Here is a 7,716-nt window from a genome sequence, read left to right as displayed (position 1 = left end):
TAATGAACTCTCTCATTATCCACAAATTAGAAAGTTAATTTTTTTATTGCTTAATTTGTTTTTGAAGTTATGTTTAAGTCATGTGTCCATTTAGAATTTACCTTGGTGTAACACAAAACCTTGGACCATGTCTAGTTTGTAACGACTACTTTCACATTTTCTAATCAGTTTTTTTTTTTTGTTGTTGTTGTTGCCAATAGTGAATTCTTACCCAAGTAACCAAGTTCTTTTTTTTTGAACAATATTGGTTTTTTAAGTATTTTCAAATATAGTTTTTCAAACAATAGATTACCAGGCTTATTTGCTTCTGTAAATTGTGTACCTAATATGTTTTACTGATTAACCATTATATTTCTTAAACAGTGCCAAATTATTTTGACTATGGCAACTTTGTAATAGAATTCAGGATTTGGTCATGCTAAATCCCCTTCCTTCTCAATTCCGCACGCCCTCCCCCCCCAATTTCTCCTTGAGATTCTTTACTCTTTGTTTCTCCTTGAGATTCTTTACTCTTTGTTTCTCCTAAAGAATTTTATTATTATTTTTTTAAGCTCTACAAAGAAATCATTTGGTAGTTAGATTGGTATGGTACTGAATAAGCAAGTTAATTTAGGAAATATTATACTTTATATTATGAGGGTTTGTCCTATTTATGAGCAATTACTTATTTCTCCCATCATTTAGTTTCTTTTTAAATTTGTGTTAAAAGTATTTCGTAGCTGGATTCATATAACACATATGATAATGTTGCTTATGTTTTGGTAGGAAGGCTCCCAAGCATATTAAACCTTCTGTAGTTGTTTTAAATAGATTATTTCTTCTTCCTTGGCTTTATTGGTAATTTTTAATAGAAATATTAATAATTTGTGTGGTTTTATTTTATATCCTGAAACATTGCTAAAGTTATTTTTTCAGTAAATTTTCTAATTGATTCTCTAAGATTCTCTAAATAAATCAAATTTTCAAAAAGTAATTTCTGCTCCTTTCCTTATGTTTATTTCTTCAATTTCTTTTTCTTGACTTAATCCTATAATTAGTATTTTTAATATACTATCAAATAATAAGAATGATAATGGGATATCATTGCTTTCCTTTTCCCTTCCCTCCCCCTCATGCCCTTTCTTTCCCTTCTATTTAATTTTTAAATTTTCTTGTTGTGTTACATTGGTTTATCAAGTAATTGAATTGATAGATGGAGAAAAAAAATCATTCATTCAACACTTATGCAAAGAGTGAGACAGTTCCTGCCCTAAAAGAACTTACTATCTGACAGGGAGAGTTGACACATGGAATGGAATGAAAGAACATTTATTTGACCATTGCAATGTTATAATATGCATTAAGGAATTATAGGGAGGGAGGAAAGATTTGGTTTGAGAAATCACAGGAAAGGTGAGTGGGACCATAAGGGGAGCTTACTGATATATCCTTTTTCAGTAACAAAGAGTGTACTGATTGGGTGTTTGCTTCCAAGCAGGAAAAGAAGAGGAGTGGAGCAAAGAATGCTGAAGACATAGCATATGTGGTTTATCAGCCATTTGGCAGAGACTCTCATGATTTACATGTAGACAACACAGAAGGTTAGTAAAGTTAGGTACATTCAAATTGGTTAAATGAGCCACTCTGAATAATAGTGATAAATGTCACCTAGAATAGGGATATAGAAAAGTAGCCCATGTGTTTGTCTTTTACCTAGTTCTCTTCAAAATTTTAATCATGACTAAATAAAGTCATGTTTATCATATTTATAGATGATAAGGAGGTAGAAAATATGTATAGTATGTTGAATGAAAGAATCAGGTTCTTTCAGAAAAAAAAATTCAACAACCACCAAAAAATCCTTCAAAGCCTTGAATTCTAATGAATTGGATAGATTCAGTAAGATGGAGGAAAAGGTAAAATTTCACATTTAAGTTAAAAAATAAATCCATTAAGTTAATATGGCAGAAACTAGGCATTGAGCCATACTTAACACCGTATACCAAGCAACAGTCAAAATGGGTTCATGACCTAGGCATAAAGAATGAGTTTATAAATAAATTAGAAGAACATAAGATATTTTACCTCTCAGACCTGTGGAAGAGGGAAGAATTTATGACCAAAGAAGTAATAGAGATCATTATTGATCACAAAATAGAAAATTTTGAATATATCAAATTGAAAAGTTTTTGTGCAAACAAAACTAATGCAGACAAAATTAGAAGGGAAGCAATAAACTGGGAAAACATTTTTACAGTCAAAAGTTCTGATAAAGGCCTCATTTTGAAAATATATAGAGAATTGACTCTAATTTATAAGAAATTAAGCCATTCTCCAATTGATAAATGGTCAAAGGATATGAACAGACAATCTCAGACGAAGAAATTGAAACTATTTCTAGCCATATAAAAAGGTGCTCCAAGTCATTATTAATCAGAGAAATGAAAATTAAGACAACTCTGAGATACCACTACACACCTGTCAGATTGACTAGAATGTTAGGGAAAGATAATGCAGAATGCTGGAGAGGATGTCAGAAAACTGGGACACTGATGCATTGTTGGTGGAATTGTGAATACATCCAGCCATTCTGGAGAGTGATTTGGAACTATGCTCAAAAAGTTATCAAAGTATGCATACCCTTTGATCCTGGAGTGTTACTACTGGACTTATATCTCAAAGAGATTTTAAAGAAGGGAAAGGGACTTGTATGTACAAGAATGTTTGTGGCAGCCCTCTTTGTAGTGGCCAGAAACTGGAAACAGAGTGGATGCCCATCAATTGGAGAATGGTTGAATAAACTGTGAATAAAAATATGAATATTATGGAATATTATTGTTTTGTCAGAAATGACCAACAGGATGATTTCAGAAAGGCCTGGAGAGACTTACATGAACTGATGCTGAGTGAAACAAGCAGGGTCAGGAGATCATTATATACTTCAACAATACTGTATGATGATCAATTCTGATGAATGTGGTCCTCTTCAACAATGTGATGAACCAAATCAATTCCAATAGAGCAGTAATGGAACTAGCTACACCCAACAAAAGAACTCTGGGAGATGACTATGAACCACTACATAGGATTCCCAATCCCTCTATTTTTGTCTGCCTGCATTTTTGATTTCCTTCACAGGTTAATTGTACACTATTTCAAAGTCCGATTCTTTATGTATAGCAAAATAACTGTATGGACATGTATATCTATATTGTATTTAACTTATACTTTAACATATTTTACATGTATTGGTCAACCTGACATCTGGAGGAGGGAGTGAGGGGAAGGAAGGGAAAAATTGGAACAAAAGTTTTTTTTGCAATTATCAATGCTGAAAAATTATTCATGCATATATCTTGTAAATAAAAAGCTATAATAATAAAAAATAAATCCATTAAAAATGAATAAATAAATAATATCAAAAACTAACTTTTTAAAATTGATCTTTGAAGTTTGCAGAGATCTTTAAAATATCCCATATGACACCCACAATAACCCTAGTGGATAGATGTTGTCATCCCTATTTTAGATGAGGAAAATAAGTCATACAAAGGTTAATTTCACCAGGGTTCTATATAGCAAGTATCTGAGATCATATTTGAATTCAGTTTTTCCTGAAATTAAGTTCAGTTCTTTTCCCCACTGTCTTAATACTATATGAAGTACTAGATTTAGGAAATATACAGCTAGACAATAATTTATGTGAGAACTTTACACTCCAAGCTTAATATAGGTTAGCAGCATGACAGTATCCAAAAATACTATGTGAGTATAGGTTGCATTAATCATGGCTGAATGTTGTGAATAAAAACCATGATAGCCCTGCTATATTCTATTTTGGTCAGACTTCATATAGAGTATCATTTTTAATTCTCAGTGTCATACTTGGCCATCTTAAATGTCCAAGAGAACTTGATGGTAGGGTATGGTGAAAATGTTAGACACCATATTTCAATTGGCTGAAAGAACTAGAAATTTTTGTTGTGGAATAAAAAAATATTTATACAGTAAATAATGGTGTCCAGTTATTTTTAAAGACTGGAATATGGGAGAGTAGTTAAGCTTGTTTTTCTTGCCTCTAGAAGGTAGTATACATCACTCTCATACTATTTAACAAAATTTAATCTCACCTTAATGATTTGTAAGATACTAAAGGAGTTCCTAATGATCAACATGCAAATCAAGAGTTATTTTAAATTGCTGAAATGTTATTGTGAATTAATAAATGGAGTTTTAGGGTATTGTTTTTTTCTGAAAGCAATTAATTATAAATTTGTCCAATAAGGATAATAATTAGTGATAGGTAAATAAGAAAAATGTTGATTTGAAATTTTTATTTTATGTGATGAAAGACTATTCTGGTAAACAATTTTAAGAGTAATGCATTCTCCCTGACTTTCAGTTCATAAAATAAAGAGACAGAGAGGAGGAAAAATGTTCCATCACCACCCTACCTTTCATTTTTCTTAAAAAAAAACAAAAATAAAAAATCACGACCTCCAATCTCATTGTTGAATACTTTATAAGAAGTAATTTCCCTCATGTATTTTGTATCCATATCCCATTTTTCCTTCTCCCCTCAGCAAATGAACATAATACAATGTTCATCTCTATTATGAGATAATTTTGATTTAAATAGTTCATTTCCCTCCCTTCACCTCCTGATTGCAATACCAAATCTTATTTTATCTCATTTGGGTTTCTTGAAAATGCTTTCCATACGTATATCCCTCCATGAATTGTTGCCTAGAGACATGCATTTCATTTTTATTAGCTGAGTTGTGTGAGTCATCCTGCTAATTGGCACCAGTAACAAACCCCTTCTCTTTTCTCCTCTCCTTCTCTCCCCACCCCAGACTGGCCTTTGCTGAACATCCTAAATTTAGAAACAGAATGAGATTGCTTCTGGGTTATATAATGATGCAGTTATTTTTAGCTCTCCATTATACCTAGAGAGCCCTGCACTGCCATCTGATTTGTTAACAACAGACTGACAGAAATGTGATTATTGATTCTCTCCGTGTGCTTTTTTTCTGGCACAGAATCCCTTGGGATTGAATGACATTTGCAATTTTGTTTACCAGCAGTTCTGTGAGTTCCTTTCATCTGTGCTATAAACACATTGGAAATCAATTGTGTTAAAACACAATCTCCAGAGTTAAGAAAAAGTGTTCTATTTGGTAGGGTAGGGTGGAGGGGCGATTTATTTAGAGAATCTTTTAACAAGCATAATTTTTTATTCTTTCATGAAAAAACAGAAAGAAAAAGAGAAGCAGAGAAGGAAAATGAAAGAGAAAAAATGAAAGGAAAAAAAATTTGGGTTGTTTGGTCCTCTAATCAACATACTTTTAAAGCTTGTAACAAGACAAAGCAGAATCAACTTGCTTTCTACATTAAGGTTTTTAACATCTAGGGGCTTTTTCTTTTTTATTGTAAGCTGCTGTTGATTGGAGAAAAATAGTAGTGACATACATGTTATGAGATATTTTGTATTTCTGGCAGCAAAATAATGGGTATAGCCTTTGCCAGAGAGAACATCTGTACAGCAGTTTCTCATCTGTTAGCATCACACCTATTCTGTTGCCCAGTTTCCCAAAAGCAGCATCTTAGAGATGTATTACTCTTTGGGACTTTGTGTTTGCACTTAGGCTAACTTACCAGCTTTGAAGTCAAATATAGACAAGAAATATCAATGAGTTGGTGATTTATCTTAAAAGACTAGAGTAACTATATAAAAAGCCTGCCTCTAAAATTGGCCTAATTACAAATAAACTATTTTATATAAACAATGTAGACATGGCATCAGTTTTTCTTTGGATGTACACATAAAATTATTAAAGTTCTTTCAAGATTTTGACTAATTGACTTCTGAGGAGTCCTAAGTTGCTAAAGACCTTGGGAGTTCCATTTTCTCTAAGCTCAACAGAAGAAGCAGCTAAACCAGAACAGGAGGACAGATTTTGCCCATTTTAGTTGGCATTAAAGACAAAATCTCTCAAGAATATTACAGAAAAGAGGAGAGAACAGACCAAGAAGTAGAGTAGATATGATGAAACATGAAAATTTAGAGAATGAAAGGGATTCCACATTTGAATTCTTAATTAAAGCTTTAAATCTAAAGCATTGAGGAGTGAACAATTCATTTTTCTATGCTGAAAAGCTGAGCAGAAAGGCCAGTCCTTATAGAAGAACCCGAATAGTAGAACAAGGTACCTTTTCAACAAAATCTGGCTTAGAAGTCATTGTGTTTTTGTATGTAGACTCTGAGGTAGGAGTCTGGGACTTTCAAGCTCAACCAAATAATGCTGAAAGAAGGCAGCTCAAATGGTCCTAGACTCTTATCAACTTCAATAGCAAACATTTATGCAGATCTTGGTATGAACTTGGGGAATGGTGATGTTACTGATAGCTGTCATCTATCACCTACCTGTCAATGACTCCATGTAGCAAAGTCACACTAGCAAAGAAGCAAGCAAAAAAGCAAAATCCTTTCCACTTGTCTTTCAAAAGCCCTAACCCACCTGGTACCAAATACTCTTCTGATTTAAAAATCAGGTTTTTGTTTGACTCCTTGTCCTCTTTTTGACCTTCTAAGAACACAAAGGTAGAGTGTTCTGAATATCTGAGGTTCTGGGGTTGTATTGGTCACTATTTCTTGTTTTACCTTATGCAAATAACTATACTGTACTTCAAATTTTCCTGTCTTTTTATTTGTTATGTTGATGAGTTTGATTTTTCCATTTCATTTAGAGATCATTTTCATTCCATAAGCGGTTTCCTAAAACAGAGTAAAACAGTTGAGCAAAAGTAACAACACAGTGACTTCCTCTAGAAATACAACCAACAACTCCACATCTGTAGGACTGTGCAACCTCTCTTTTAGTTTTTTTTTTTTTAATAAACAGAAGCCTATTTTTTCTTTCTCCCACTTCCAATCTTATAAGAAAAAAAAGAAAAAGAAAAACAAGTTTCTTGTAACAAATATGCCTAGTCATGCAAAACAATTCCCTTCTTGGCTGTATATGTCTCATTTTTTACTTATTCTGTAAATTCATTATCTATTTCTCAGGAGGTAGATAGTATGGCTCACCATCAATACTTTGTGAACATGAATAGTCATAGTTCTTACAGCTTTCAAAGTTGTTTTTCTTTAGTTTTACTATGATATAAATTATTGTCCTTGTTCTTTTCATTCTTCATTAATTGATGTCTTCAAAATTATTTTTCTAATATTGATGTTTTCGTAGAAATTGTTTTTCTGGTTCTGCTTATTTTATTCTTATTTGGTTCATATAAGTCTTTCAATTTCTCTTTGAAATTATCTATTTATTAATTTTTACATTATAATGATATACTGTTATATTTGTGTAGTGCAAGCTATTCAGTTGTCCTTCAATTGATGGTCATCTCTTTAGGTTTTTTTTAACAATAGAAAAACACTACTATGAATATATATATAAAATCTTTCCTAGGCTTTGAAGTAATATAGCTGGGTCAAAGGGCATACTACTAGTAATTTTCTGTGCATAATTTTACATAATTTCTAGCCCTAGTGGATTGGGTGGACCTTTTAGTGTACCAAACAAATAAAATTGAAAAATAAACAAAAAAATCTTTTAAAATATCTGCCAGGAACTATGGATAAAGAGATGAAAACCTATATAATTCTTCCCTTAAGGAATTTTCAAAATTGAAGACAACAGATTGACACTTAAGTGGGGAACTAGATCTGAAAGT

The sequence above is a fragment of the Antechinus flavipes genome, chromosome 3, assembly GCF_016432865.1.
Source record: "Antechinus flavipes isolate AdamAnt ecotype Samford, QLD, Australia chromosome 3, AdamAnt_v2, whole genome shotgun sequence".
Lineage (NCBI taxonomy): Eukaryota > Metazoa > Chordata > Mammalia > Dasyuromorphia > Dasyuridae > Antechinus > Antechinus flavipes.
Note: the sequence above shows the minus strand (reverse complement) of the source record.